This window comes from Hemicordylus capensis, chromosome 2 (assembly GCF_027244095.1).
Source record: "Hemicordylus capensis ecotype Gifberg chromosome 2, rHemCap1.1.pri, whole genome shotgun sequence".
In the NCBI taxonomy this organism is placed as follows: Eukaryota; Metazoa; Chordata; class Lepidosauria; order Squamata; family Cordylidae; genus Hemicordylus; species Hemicordylus capensis.
In genome coordinates this window covers 324,868,590-324,884,514 of record NC_069658.1, presented here as the reverse complement: position 1 = coordinate 324,884,514, position 15,925 = coordinate 324,868,590, and the positions used below count along the sequence as shown (strand labels likewise).

The 15,925-nt window shown below is 43.0% G+C and overlaps 1 protein-coding gene across 3 annotated transcripts in view; it reads right to left on the bottom strand.

Moving 5' to 3' along the window:
- CACNA2D2 (calcium voltage-gated channel auxiliary subunit alpha2delta 2) overlaps positions 1 to 15,925 on the bottom strand; it is an 885,048-nt gene that overhangs the window by 832,924 nt on the left and 36,199 nt on the right. The window lies entirely within an intron of this gene.

Below are 15,925 nucleotides of genomic sequence, written 5' to 3'. Positions count from 1 at the left end.
ACACAGGGATGGGCGCTTAGAGCACCACACTCAGCTCACAGTGCACTGTGGGATATCCAGAGGCTGGGACACGTCATCCTGACCTCCAGAGTTCCATGCTGCCTTGTGTAGCAGCAAATCATCTGGGAGCATGGTTCGTGCTCCCAGCAACGTTTAATGGATCATCTGAGGAAAGGTATGATTCACACAGCCTTTCCACCACTTGCCCGCTCCCCCACCCAGCTGTGCGAACAGCCCCACAGAGAGAAACATAGGCTAGACTGGTGTGTGCCCTCACTTCCTGCTTCATGGGGAAAAACCTGATCTGGGCAGTGATTGCCAGCCCATGCTTAGGAACACAGGAAGCTTCCTTATACTGAATCAGACCATTCATCCATCTAGCTCAGTATTGTCTACACAGACCGGCAGCGGCTTATTCAAGGTCACAGGCAGGAGTCTCTCTCAGCTCTATCTGGAGACGCTAGGCAGGGAACTTGGAACCTTCTGCACACAAGTATGCAGATGCTCTTCCCAGAGCAGCCCAATCCCCTAAGGAGAATATCTTACAGTGCTCACATATAGTAGCAATGGGAGCCACAAGGCTCCCAGTGGCAGCACAGTGGCAAGCTCACTTATGGAGCCTGCCGCTAAACCTGGGTTTCGGGCACGAGAGCACCTGAAAAGTGGGTTCCTTGATTGTGTGTCAGTGCAGCACAGTTCCACATCGCACCAACTCATGAGTAGCCTCTCGACCAGGAGGGTACAATAAACCTCCCAGTTGAGAAATAAGAATTATAACAAAACATTGAGTGTTTTCCAGAATTGGGGCTATTACATATGTTTGTAGGAAATAATGCTAAGTTAAAAAATAAGGAACCTGTAATTTTTTTAATTCTGGCAGCGAAAACAAATTGTTCAACAATGGAAATATTTGGATCAATTAACAATGGTATAACAAGGTGTGGTCAACTGTGCTTTTAGAAAAGATCACTGATAAAATCAGATTAATGCAGGCTGAGAGAGTAGTAGAATCACAGTTTCACCTTATCTGGGCAGATTATATTTATTATATTAATAGTACTAGATTTAATTTTGGATTTTCTTGTGATGTTTGGAAAACATGATTGTTAAATGTACTGTGTTATTATATTGCTCTTCTATGTTATGTGAATAATGCAAATAAAATTTTAAAAAGAACAAAACCTCCCAGTGTTGGGACGCTCCCCAAAAGACACCATACACTTGCGCAGTGCCTTATGGGACTTCCAGGGGCCAGGAAAAACCCACCGCTCCAACTGGCTCTGTTGGCCAATCCGGCCACCCAATTCATGCTTGCTCCCACAAGACCAGCTCTCCTCTCCTCCTACAACATATAACAATTAAAATTTTAATTTATTGGCCACCCCATAATGATTGTTCTCTGGGCAGCTCACAAACTAAAACCAAAAGAATAAAATCATGCAATCAAAGAACATCAAAACAAAAACAAAACTACAATGAAATACAGCAAATTTTAAAAAAAAACCTTTTTAAAAGCCTGGGTGAACAAAACGGTGTTCTAAACATCTGGCATGTAAAAGTACATAGTGATGGTGGCAGGCAAGCCTCACTGGGCAGGCTATTCCATACCATTGCCAAAAAAGGCCCTCTCCCTATTAGCCACTTGCCTCACCTCATTTGGCAGGGGCACATGGAGTAGGGTCTTCTATGAGTATAATTTACTTTATCAAGTAAAACCCTTTTCATACAGTGTCCACATTTACTGTATGCATGTGCTGAGCAGATGGGCTCACAGTGATAGCCCAAACAAATATAAACTGTGCAAACAGTACTATTTGCACACAAATTATATGTGCAGAGGTGTTATATGCACAAGCAGCAACTCTGGGGGGAAAAAGACCCCTGATCACTTTGACAAGCCTATGTGCTTGTGCAGGGGCTGTCTGCACAGACTACCAAATGCACTTAAGATGGGAACAGAGTTTGCTGCCACAATTGCACTCCCACTCTGCACATATTCAGTAAACCTAGATTTGTTGTCTGAAGGGCTTAATGATCTTGTTTGGTGTCCTTGCACATGTACAGAGCGAGCCATCCATTAATTTCTCAATTGATCACCATATCTCTAAGCAGATAATTTAGTGCAAAAGGAATGTGGACCATATGTTGACCTTCAAAAGTTTTGGACTGTACTCCTAGTTTGTATAAAGGCTTTGTTTATTTGAAGACAATATATTAATTGTTATAGTAACCAGTTAATATGCATTCCTCTTCTTATGCTGTGTGCTGCTTACAGTAAACATTTGTTTGTTGATTACAACCACGCTCTGGGTTTTTCTGGATAGCTCAAAAGCAAGGGGGAATGAGATGAGTGTATGGCAATGTGGTGCTATCATTGGGGGATCTGAAATCATGCTGCAGGGATTTGGAAAGTGGGAAGCATGAAAGACAGAAATCTCAAAAATGAATCACATGGTTTGCTGCTGATCTGGAGAGCTGGGGTTTGAACTTCAAAATGTAGCTCGCTTGATTGTCCCTCTGTGTACAAACATTAGTTTGGGGTCATCCAGCTGCTCAAAGCAGTCTTGGTCCTATGGGCCAGTGAAATATCTCAGAAGTTTGCTGGTGGCTCAAAGAAGGGAGGAGAGTTCCTGGCACATCAGACAACCTGGGAAGCAAATAGCAGCAGAGGGAGATGGTAAAGCATTAAATAGGGCCGCACACTACTATTCTCAAATTAGCAGAGAATGCTTGTGCCAGTAAGTCAAACCCCAAATTAGACTAACCATCCTTCCTCCAGGCAACTTCCACTCCATCCCCTAAATGCAGCATACACACCTTCTTCCATATGAAGCACAGATAAAAAGTGGCCACAAGAAAGGTTATTTTGATTCAGGCTTAATGTCAGGGTGCAGTCACATGACAAAATGTTATTGCAATCAAGTGAAAGCTTATTCAGCATCTGAAGGAGGAAAGGGTTCATGGGCTCTTCTTGATTAGTCTCTCTGGTTTCACTTCTATAGCTTCCAAAATCTTAGCAAAAGGGGAGAGAACTGCGGCAGCAGACATGGCAATTAGTCCATCGACAGCTGCCTCTGCCACAACAGGAGGCGATAGTGGGCAGGGAATTCCACAATATCACTAATATCTATGGAAACACAGCTCAATGCAGATTAAGGAAATAGGGTTCATACCTATTCAGCAGTTGGTCCTCACCTTCTTCTTAAATGTCAGCAAGAAGAGTCAAGCAAGGAAAGTTAAACTCAGACAGGTGACTTGCCAGACACTTTTAAAAACAATAAGCCTACAACCACATCTGTAGCTGGGTGGGGTGTTGATTGATCCCTGCCACGGGATGTTACATGGGATCCTATTTCACACAGTTTCATGAACAGTGCTATTCCAAGTGAGATAAAATTCTTAACACCTCCCCCCCACCTCAGCTTCTCTCTGCTTCTAATAGCTTCTTTATAGAGGAACAGGATATGGGAAGGCCACACCAGTACACACTATCATTCACTGAAGTTATGTATGTATTACATTTTTAGACTCCCCCATCCAAAGACTCTGTTATTGTTATTTACTAGTTATCACTCCAGGTGTGATAACTTCTTAGTCAGTTTCAGAACTGACAGCTGTTGTTCATATAACTATAGCCACTGCCATGGCAATGGCAAACTGCAGACATGCAGCCAATCACAAAGGAGGCATAACATCAAACCCAAAGTGTAATCATGACATACTGTACTGAATGTACTACAGCAACTGCACCACAATTCCCAAGGTGAAAAGCAATTCGGAGAGAATAATATGCAGAAGGCATTCTAATGCACTTCTAACACATCCTTCCTACCTCATGCTGTGTGTTTTCAGACTGCACATCACAAAGGTGAAGTTTAAAAAGTAAACAAAGATGCATACAGAAACATTAATTCACTAACCTGACATGCAAAGCTCAATTCTATAGAAAAAGCCCAATTGTATTCAAATTGTATTTTATTACTGGGGTTACTCCTCAGTAAATTTGCATAGTTTGCAGCCTTGCTTTTTAGTTTAACTCATCCCCATGAGGGGAAATGTCTTCTATTCACACAACCCCACTTTACTGAAATAGAATGCAATTGTAGTGAGTGTGTACCTATAATAAAGTATGAGATCCCTTTCAAATGTCTTATCTTGTAGATCTAAAGCTGAGGTTTAGCTCTGATTTAATAAAGAAACATTGCTTGTTTTGCTTCCATTCATATCCACAGAGTATGGACATGCAACTAATCAGACAGTGACATAAATTAAATAACTGTTCCATGTGCCTCCACATATAATATTGTGCTACAAATTATTGTACAACAGCACCTCTACAAATCTAAAGGAGAAGTGAGATGAAGCCTACAGAAGACACTCAGTATATATGTACCAGCATGATGAACCAGGAGGTGACACCACTAAAGAAAATCAGGCCTTTCATTACATAAGAACAGCACTATCTAATCCAGCATCCTGTTTCCAAGAGTGGCCCACCAGATGCCTCTTGGAAGCCCACAAGCAGGAGATGAAGGCATGCACCCTCTCCTGCTGTTGCTCCCCTGCAACTGAAATTCAGAGGCATCCTGCCTCTGAGCCTGGAGATAACCTATGGCTATCAAGACTAGTAGCCACTGATTTCAAGGTTGTCTGGAAAACGAGCTCAGTAAACATGAACCACACATTGGCAGGCTCCTACCTGCCTCCCCACAGATGATCAAATAAGACAAGTAAAGGTTGCCGGTCATGTGGCCACACATGCACCTGGGTGGCAATTGGCAGTGTGCAGCCGTGAGGAGCAAAGTGTGCTCTGGCTCCTCCATGGACCCAGAATGCACCATGTGCACAGGTGAACAACTGCTTTTGGTATAGCAGCCATTTGTCCCCACAAGGCTCGCAGCCGGAAATGGTGGCGGACCCAGGGGAAGCCCAATTACCCAGGGGTAATCATTCACACAATCTCCTATAGAGGTAAAAAGAACCACAGGTTCATTTTGAAACCTGGGTACAAAAGTCAGGCTACCCTCTACTGGAGCAGCCAGGAGCCCCCGCTCCTGGCACTCCAGACAACACAAGCTGTCAGGGGTAACCCAGGCAGCTCGTGTTGTGAGATCAGCCCTTCACATATGAATTCATGGCAGCTTACAATATTTAAAAAATGCAAAAAAACCCCAAAACCCCACAATAGTCCATAAAAACATAAAAGCACAAGAATAAAAGACAATAATTAAAACATGGCAGATTTTCTCTTGAGAGGGAGGAGGGCTCTATTTATTTATTTATATTTGTTATATTTACATAACTAATTGAGCAAAGAGTCACTTTTTAAAGTGGCGATTCTCTAAGATTTAGCCAGGGGAGAGCAACTGGCCCTATCCAGCCCCAGCACAGCATCCTTCCCATGGCTGTTGCTGGTGTCTGCCTTATGATTTATTTTTTTTAGATTGTGAGCCCTTTAGGGACAGGGAGCCATCTTATTTATGTATTTTTTATTTTTCTATGTAAATTGCTTTGAGAATTTTGTTGAAGAGCGGTATATAAATATCAGTAGTACTAGTAATGAAATGCCTTTTCATGTAATAGCATCAAGGCAATATGATAATGGACTCTTCATTAGACAACTGCTCTAGAGCTGTTTTCTATACCTCTCATTCATAATTTTTTGCCTACTTTCCAGTAGGCTTATGGAATCACCCAGCATTCCATGTCTGTGTCCATCCATGCCCCCTCCCCACCCCATAAACTTCGCAATGCCTGGACCAATATTAACTAAATCAGGTACAGTTGTAGGGACACATAGGGACACCTCAAGGGCATAGTTTGTAAAGATGTCATCCACCCTGATTCAAGATGGTGGACATGTGAACATTTGAGGTGCAAGTGGAAAAAGGTTTGGACCAAATTTGGTAGTTGTAGGGATAGTGAAAGGAAAGTAGGCAGATTCGTTCTATTTGGGATAAGAGGTATAGAAAACAGCTCTAGAACAGTTGTATAATCATCAGTCCATTATTATTACTAAACCTGAGGACTCCTGAGGATGTGGACAAGCTGATTGGAAGGGTGCGACCCACCACCTGTCCTCTTGACCCTTGCCTGAAATGGCTTATACTATCTGGCAGGGCGGTTGTTGTAGAAGGCCTGGTAGACATTATAAATGCATCTCTGAGGAAAGGTAGGATGCTTGCTAGTCTTGAGAAAATTATTAGATCACTTCTGAAGAAGCCTACCCTGGATCCCTCAGAGCTGAGTAACTACAGGCCTGTCTCCAACCTTCTGTGGCTGGGCAAGGTAATTGAGAGGGTGGTGGCCTCCCAGCTCCAGACAGTCTTGGAGGAAACCGATTACCTAGACCCATTTCAAACTGGCTTTCGAGCTGGGGTGGAGACTGCCTTGGTCGGCCTGATGGATGATCTCCAACTGGGAATTGACAGAGCAAGTGTGACTCTGTTGTTCCTTTTGGACCTCTCAGCGGCTTTCGATACTATCAAACATAGTATCCTTCTGGAGTGTCTGAGGGGGTTGGGAGTGAGAGGCACTGCTCTGCAGTGGTTCTGCTCCTACCTCTCGGGTAGGTTCCAGATGGTGTCCCTTGCAGACTGCTCTTCTTCAAAATCTGAACTTTTGTATGGTGTCCCTCAGGGCTCTGTATTATCTCTGATGTTGTTTAACATCTACATGAAACCGCTGGGAGAGATCATCAGGAGATTTGGTGCAGGGTGCTATCAGTATGCGCAAGACACCCAAATCTATTTCTCCATGTCAGCAACATCGGGAGAGGGCATAACCTCCCTAATAGGGATGTGCATCCCTCCGAACCGGTCCGGATGGGCACTGGGGGGGGGGGGTTGTAGCTTTAAGGGTGGGCGGGGTAGTACTTACCCCCCCTCTGCCGCTCTTCCTCCTCCGGCGCTGTAGTTTTTGTAAAAGTTTCTGGGGCAGCAGCGTTCCTCCCTGCCGCCCCTGGCCCCGTTGTTAGCCCTCCAGAGCTCAAGTACGCTACACGCATGCGCCCGTTCTGGCGCACGTGCGCACTGTGACGTGTACAGAACGCACACGCGCCAGAACGGGCGCATGCGTGTAGCGTACTTGAGCTCTGGAGGGCTAACGACGGGGCCAGGGGCGGCAGGGAGGAACGCTGCCGCCCCAGAAACTTTTACAAAAACTACAGCGCCGGAGGGGGAAGAGCGGCAGGGGGGTAAGTATTACCCCCCACCCTTAAAGCTACAACCCCCCTCCGTGCTGAGCCGCCGGACTGGCTCGGAACTGGACCAGTTCGGAGGCCTCCAGCATGGCCTCCGAACCAGTCCGGGCACATTCCTACTCACTAAATGCCTGCCTGGAGTCGGTAATGGGCTGGATGAGGGATAACAAACTGAGACTGAATCCAGGTAAGATGGAGGTACTCATTGTGCAGGGTCAAAACTTGGGAGACGATTTTGATCTGCCTGTTCTGGACGGAGTCACACTTCCCCAGAAGGAACAGGTATGCAGTCTGGGGGTGCTTCTGGATACAAGTCTCTCCCTGGTGTCCCAGGTTGAGGCAGTGGGCAGAGGTGCCTTCTATCAGCTTCGGCTGATACACCAGCTGCACCCGTTTCTTGAGACAGATGACCTCAAAACAGTGGTACATCTGCTGGTAACCTCCAGACTGGATTACTGTAATGCACTCTATGTGAGGCTGCCCTCGTATGTAGTCTGGAAACTACAGTTGGTCCAGAATGTGGCAGCCAGGTTGGTCTCTAGGTAATCTAGGAGAGACCATATTACTCCTGTATTGAAGGAGTTACACTGGCTGCCGATATGTTTCCAGGCAAAATACAAGGTGTTAGTTATAACCTATAAAGCCCTAAACAGCTTGGGCCCTGGGTATTTAAGAGAACGTCTTCTTCGATATGAACCCCACCGCCCACTGAGATCATCAGGAGAGGTCCATCTGCATTTGCCACCGGCTCGTCTGGTGGCTACTCAGGGACGGGCCTTCTCTGTTGCTGCCCAAGGATTTGGAATGTGCTCCCTAGTGGAATAAGAGCCTCCCCATCTCTGACAATTTTTAAAAAGTCTTTAAAGATGCATCTGTTCACCTAGGCTTTTAACTGATACTGTATTGATTGGTTTTAAAGATTTTATATTGTGTTTTAAATTTCTTGTTTTTGTTTTTAACTAATGTTTTACTTTTGTTTTTATCTTGTTGTAAGCCACCCAGAGACGTACATTTTGGGCAGTATAAAAATATGTAAAATAAATAAATAATAAATAAAATAAACCAGCAGAAAGGTGGAGCAGTAGTCATTCAAAATAGAAAAACTCAAGGCAATGTACAACATATAGTATAGAACAATGTAATAATTATTTCCTGCATGGAGTTCCACTCAGTCCATTTCCAGTAACAGCTATCAAAACTAGGGATGTGCACCAAATTGCTTCAGTGCACATCCAAGGGCGGTGAGGGGTTCCCTTAAGAGGAGACAGGCAGGTCCTACTTGCCAGCCCTCCAAGCCCCTGCCGGCCCACCGCTGCGCTGTTTAAGCGGAAATACCTCCGTGCAGGCTGCACCTTGCGCCACTTTCCCCTTTAAAATGCCATGCTGCAGCAATGGGATGTGTCCTCCGGCATCCCTTGCACAGCACCAACACATAAATGGCGTCTTCAAAGAGGCACCGAAACACTTTGGGCTCATCCCTAATCAAAACCCTCTACATGTCTCAATATGAGCCAATGGCAGAATTTTCATTTTAAAGCTTTCTTCTAAGTGTTACATCACATTCCTGCAACAGTAAGAGAGGTGGAGGGGTTGAAAGAATGTTATTTCCTCTACACTCCTGAGAGAGAGGGTGCTGGGGAAACACATTGGCTGACATCCAGAACAAAGCATGGGTGCTACATGTGTATAATCTGCAATTCCCTTGGGAGGTGAAAGAGGAAGAAAAGGGTAATCAAAAGAAAAGAACATAAGAACAGCACAGTTACTAAGATAGGAGCTGGGAATTTCCTGTCTTAGACAGGATGGGAACACAGAAGCCACTGCTTGCAGAGCGAGCCAAGTGAGAATTCTGGCAGTGATATCGCTGGCAAGAGCTCAGAAGTTATGCCAAGTGGCTGGCAGAGGATGCTACTTTCTTAGCAATTCTGCTGGTCAGCTCCTTTTGCACTTTTCTAATGATGTCTGCAAATGAAAGTTACATGGTGATTCGTTTTATTTAAAAAGTCCCCTCTGTTGCATACATGATGCAACAGAGGGGAAGTGGATAGATTTTCCCCAATGAATTTCTTTTGAGGATGAGAATCTATTTATTAACAGGTGATGCTAAAACATCTGTCTGCTGTGAAAATGGGAAAGAGAGAGCATAGATATTTACAAGACTGAAATGGCATACCACTGCACAGAATATTCCAAAGAATCTGATGGATTTCCCCCAAAAATGCATAAGATCAGCTTAAATGTGTAAAATGTGAGCATTTAAACCTTTTTCTGGTTGTAGAATTTTCTAGGTTAAGTGTGCCATCAAGTCAGTGTCGACTCCTGGCAACCACAGTGCCCTGTGGTTGTCTTTGGTAGAATAGAGAAGTTTACCATTGCCATCTCCCACACAGTATGAGATGACGCCTTTTAGCATCTTCCTAAATCGCTGCTGTCCGATATAGGTGTTTCCCATAGTCTGGGAAACATACCAGCGGGGATTCGAACCAGCAACCTCGGGCTTGCTAGTCATGTCATTTTCCCACTGCGTTTTTTTGTAGAAAAAAGCCATGAACATGTTTAAGTGCCACTGTCTGCTAAATATACAGATCTGAGTGGGCGTTTATCTGTCACAGAAAGGGACTACTATGATAGCTCCCTGTCTTATCCCACAGTGTCTGATGATCTGGGAATTCCTCTTCCTCCTTTGCTTTTATCACTCCATATTTAGCTTTTGCAGAATTTGGAACATGGAATGGCAGAGGTAAAAGGGAGGAGGATTGCTCAGCAATATTCTGCAGCTTAGGAAAAGTTAATATAACAGATGTTGATTACATAAATACAGGGGTTTCATTTAGAATTCAAGATCTGATGGATAAAATATGAAGCAACAGTTACAATGGTATGTATGTATGTATGTATTTTTTACATTTATATCCTGCTCTTCCTCCAAGGAGCCCAGAGCAGTGTACTACATACTTGAGTTTCTCTTTCACAACAACCCTTGTGAAGTAGGCTAGGCTGAGAGAGAAGTGACTGGTATGTATGGGACTATGCCATATTTCTAGTGCAATGGAAGAATGGGCAGGATAATTTAACTTCACTAAGAACCTTTGATACTCATGGCTGCAGTTCGCTATTCTCACCTTACTATGTTAGATCACAAATGAGGCAGCCCACTTGCTATTATGAAATTACAAGAACCTTTACGTTCAGCAACTCTGAGGGATTGATAACTGCAGGCTTTCCTGGAGAAGTTCTTCCTTGATGGATATTTGAAAATAGCTTGTGCACATCCCAAACACATATCAGTTTTAAAAGGGTGGGGGAGAGTGCTCAGTCACAAATTATAGTGTCTCAAGGGCTCTGTCCAGATAGATATTAGCTCACAGGTCCTGCAGTGTTCCTCCTCTCCAGAAGCAGCACCAGCTGCCAATAGTAACCAGTGTTCCCTCTAAAGTGTGCATATGTGTGCGCACACAAGGTTTTTTTTAATGTCCACTCAGTTAATTTTAGATCCCGCTCAGGTTGAATCAGGAAGGTCCCATTCTGAATGCACATGCGCACAGAGTGCCTTGATACTGCCACCCAGAACAAAACTTATTTTGTGCACAAATGAAAAGAATTAGAGGAAACATAGATAGTGACTGATTTTTAAAAAGGTACAGTACAATAAGTTAGACTGGGCAGAAGCACAGCACAATCTGCCCAGGAAATAAGCAGATGCTATTTGCTCACAAGTCCTGGAAAGCTCCTTCTCATACCCCCTTAAGATCCATCAGTGGCCTTCAGTACTGTTAATCAAGATGTGTTAGGGACATAGGAAGCTGCCTTATACCAAGTCAGACCATTAGTCCATTTAGTTCAATACAGTCTACACCAACTGCGAATAGCTCTCCAATGTTTCAGGCAAGAGTCTTTCCCAGTCCTACCTGGAGATGCCAGGGATTGTGTAGGGGAAGAATGGCAGTTCAGTCCCCAAATAGGAAAGCAAAACCAGTTTGGTAAGAAAGCAGCAAAGCAAGAGGTCTTGAGACAATTCTTTAGTATTGAAGAACTACAAGGATTTGTTTTTAAAAGGTTACAAACAAATGTTTAAAAGCCTACAGTTTAATTTCAGCTGTAGTTCATGGCTGAAAAGAGACCCAACACAAACAACCATCTCTGGAGAGACAAAATGGAGACTAACACTGGAAGAACAAAGAGTGGAGGAGTCCAGCACTTTTATCCATGACCCTAAAACCCACCCAGTGGTCACTATGAGACATTGCAGCTGAAAGCTGATGCTGCCAGGGTCCTAGCTCCAACACTCCTCCTCATCGGCTCGTACTGCTGTCTATAAGTCCCAACTTCTCTCTCAAGGTTTTGAAACAATCCATGGGCAACAGGTTAGCACATCAGCTACCATTTGTTCACTTGGACAATACATCCATTTTACAAGTCCCTTTTCTTGTGCATCCTGCACATAATGGTATTTTGGTTCAATGTGTTTTGTTCTAATTTTAAATTTTCTCTATTTGTGAGATCTAGATACAGCTTTGATTATCCTCGAACATCTCAGTGGGTTTTGGTTCATTTATGTTGAAATCTAACATAAATTGTTGCACAGCCACGCCACCTCTTGACATGCTTCAGTGGCAGATACATATTCTACCTCAGTAGATGAGAGAGCAACTATTGATTGATTGCAGCTATGCCAAAGGTCTGCTCCAACACTATAAAAGAATATATAACCTCTGGTTGATTTCCGGTCTGTTTGATCCTCAGCCCAGTCTGCATCCATATAGCCTACTTATTTGGGTCCACTACTAGCAGGCAACTTTAATTTTAGATGGGTTGTCTCTTTTAGGTACCTGCCTAGTCTCTTTACCACAGTCCAGTCATCTTTGCTGGGTGTGCTTACTTTCCTACTCAAGATTCCCACAGATGCAGCTATATCTGGTCTTGTCATCATAGCTACATATAAAAGTTTTCCAGTCTCTGTACTGTACTCACTGTTGTCTGGCAGAAGCTCATTCTCCTCCTTCTGTTTTAGGTAACCTGTTTCCATAGGTGTACTCATTTCTTTGGCCTTTGTAAGTCCCAAATACTCTAGTAAATCATTTATCTTCCTTTTGGTTAAGCAAATAGCTTCTATCCTCTTCTCTCTCTCTCTCTCTCCCCCAAGATAGTGTGAAAAAGGCCCAAGTTCTTTTACTTCTATCTCACTATTCAGATGCTTTATTATTTCAAGACTGTCCTCTCTATTTTCAAAACAAACTATCAGATCATCAACACAAGTAAGTATATAGGTCCATCTGTTGTCTTTGAGCCTCGAGTACAGGCAAGGGTCAGACTTTCCTTGGCTAAATCCCTCATTGACTAGCAACTGGTTTAATTTGACATTCCAGGCTCTTGCAGCCTGCTTTAGTCCATAAATATTTTTTTGCAGCTTACATAAACATTTTTCTTTACCAGGTTCCACAAATCCTGGAGGCTGCTCCATATAAATTTCTTCTTTGATGTCTCCATGATGAAATGCAGTTTTCACATCTATGTGTTCCACTTGCATTTTCTTTGCTGCTGCAATGCTTAGGAGTGTCCTTACTGAGGTGTTTTTTACAGCTGGAGCAAATGTCTCGTCATAATCTTCCCCATATATTTGCAAGAATCCCCTTGCCACCAGTCTTGCTTTGTAATGCTGGACATCTCCCTCTGCATTTTTCTTAATTTTAAAAATCCACTTGCATCCCACAGTCTTTCTTCCCTCAGGTAGCTTTGTGTGTGTCCATGTGTTGTTTTTGTGCAATGATTCCATTTCTTCATTCGCAGCTTCCTTCCAGTTTTGTGCTTCAGTTGCAGGTATAGGTTATCAATTTCTTTCCACATGCTTGGTTCTTGAAACTTTTCTCCCTTTGCAGTAACCCTAACCCTTATATGACTTAAAGTGGGCTTGCTGCCATACCATAACTCATGTGGCATTGTTCTTGTGGCCTTTGCTGGCAATATATTTTGCAGGTAAGTAGTGGTCATCACTGCCTCTTCCTAAAATTTCACAGCCAAACCAGCATCTACAAGCATGCATCTTGTCACTTCCATAAGAGAAAGGTTCTTTCTTTCCGCCACTCTATTCTGCTCCAGAATATAAGCAACAGTCTTTTGGTTTTCAGTACCCTCCTCCTTTAGGAATCTTATGACATCATTTCCAGTGTGCTCGCCACCATTGTCATTGCGTAGGATCTGTGGCTTTCTCCCAAACCTGTTGCTCATTCTTGCAACATGTTCTTTTAGTCTTTCTAGTACTTGTCTCTTTTCACTTAACAGGCATGTATATGTGTATCTAGAATAGTCATCAATGAAAGTAAGAACATATTTGTTCCCTCCTGATGTATTAACTTGCATAGGTCCACAAACATCACTAGGAATCAGATCCAAAGGATGCTGTGTTTCTCTTTCTTTGCATGCAAAAAAAGCAGGCTGTGTTGCCTTTGCTCTTACACAGCATGTACATCTTGATTCAATGCTGCATGGGGCTATTTTTACACCCACATATTCTTTGCATTTTATTTGTCTGTTAGATGCACAGATTGGGTCACTTATCACCAAGCAAATCATTCCTGATGCCTTTTCATCTGCTCTGTACCATTCTTTCTGCTCTTTTTCTGCATCTGCAGGATGCTGGGTGTGCAGAACACTGCCACGTCCATGACTCTTGAGGAGCATCTCCATCTTGAAAGACCAGAGCTCATATTCAGGACCTTGCAACTTCTCAGTCATCTAGAATCCTTGTGCTATCTCCATTTTCAAAACTTTTCTCTTTGCTTTGCTTTCTATTTAACTCTCTACGCTTTTCTCTTTTATTTACTGGTGTCTGGACCCATAAGCCTTTGTAAGGGAAGAATGGCAGTTCAGTCCCCAAGCAGAAGAGCAAAAGCAGTTTGGTGAGAAAGCAGCAAAGCAAGAGGTCTTGAGACAGTTCTTTAGTATTGAAGAACTACAAGGATTTATTTAAAGAAAAGGTTACAAAACAAGTGTGAAAAACCTGCAGCTTAATTTCAGCTGTAGCTCATGGCTGAAGAGAGAGTCCAAAACAAACAGCCATCTCTGGAGAGACAAAATGGAAACTAACACTGGAAGAACAAAGAAAAGAGGAGTTCAGCACTTTTATCCACGACCTTAAAAATCCCCTAGTGGTCACTATGAGATATTGCAGCTGAGAACCGATGCTGTCAGGGTCCAAGCTGCAACAGATTGAACCTGGGTCCTTTTGCATGCACTGAGCATGCACTACCACAGACCTATGCCTCCATCCCCATTGGTTGGTGTGACATGGCTTATGGTTTCATAGGGCTGATCCTGTGTGGTTCAACATATATTTGACTGGGAGGTTCCAGATGGTGACTGGCAACTAACTGGCAACCCATTGAATCTTCCCTGAGGGGGCTCCAGAGGACTCACTCATGTTCAATATGCAAGAGATTTGGAGCACAGAAAATACATATAATTTACTAAGTGTGTATGTTCCTGCATATATGATAGCATCAAATTTTGACTGCTATTGCATGCCAGCTCTCAGATATTGCCAAATGCTGATTACTACAGGTGAAACTTGGAAAATTAGAATATCGTGCAAAAGTCCATTAATTTCAGTAATGCAAATTAAAAGGTGAAACTGATATATGAGACAGACGCATTACATGCAAAGCGAGATAAGTCAAGCCTTAATTTGTTATAATTGTGATGATCATGGCGTACAGCTCATGAAAACCCCAAATCCACAATCTCAGAAAATTAGAATATTACATGGAACCAAGAAGACAAGGATTGAAGAACAGAACAATATCGGACCTCTGAAAAGTATAAGCATGCATATGTATTCAGTACTTGGTTTGGGCCCCTTTTGCAGCAATTACTGCCTCAATGCGGCGTGGCATGGATGCTACCAGCCTGTGGCACTGATGAGGTATTATGGAAGACCAGGATGCTTCATTAGCGGCCTTCAGCAATTCTGCATTGTTTGGTCTCATGTCTCTCATCCTTCTCTTGGCAATGCCCCATAGATTCTCTATGGGGTCAGGTCAGGCGAGTTTGCTGGCCAATCAAGCACAGTACACTATACTTTTCAGAGGTCCGATATTGTTCTATTCTTCAATCCTTGTCTTCTTGGTTCCATGTAATATTCTAATTTTCTGGGATTGTGGATTTGGGGTTTTCATGAGCTGTACGCCATGATCATCACAATTATAACAAATTAAGGCTTGACTTATCTCGCTTTGCATGTAATGCGTCTGTCTCATATATCAGTTTCACCTTTTAATTTGCATTACTGAAATTAATGGACTTTTGCACAATATTCTAATTTTCCGAGTTTCACCTGTATATGTGAAATATTTTTTAGAAAATTTTGTTTTTAATTTAACCCAAATAGGCAAATGCTCAATTTTCAGATCATGTTTTGACATCAATAGCCAAATTTCAAAATTTGAGAATGCAAAATTTCAAGATTTATATTAATTATATAAAATTCCATTTCAGCTATAGAGTGCAGACAGGGGATTAAGGCACTGGGAGCTTACTGTATCAGTGTTCCATCATCTGTACCTACAGAACTCCTAACTATTTAAGCTCAGTATATCTAGGTGACATTAAGGCCATGCTTAATAGCCCCTGCTAACTGAGCAAAGAATCACAATTTGAAGTGCTAATTTTCTTATATGTAGCAGGCAGAGAGCAACTGGCCTTTTCCAACCCCAGAACATTAATTATTTA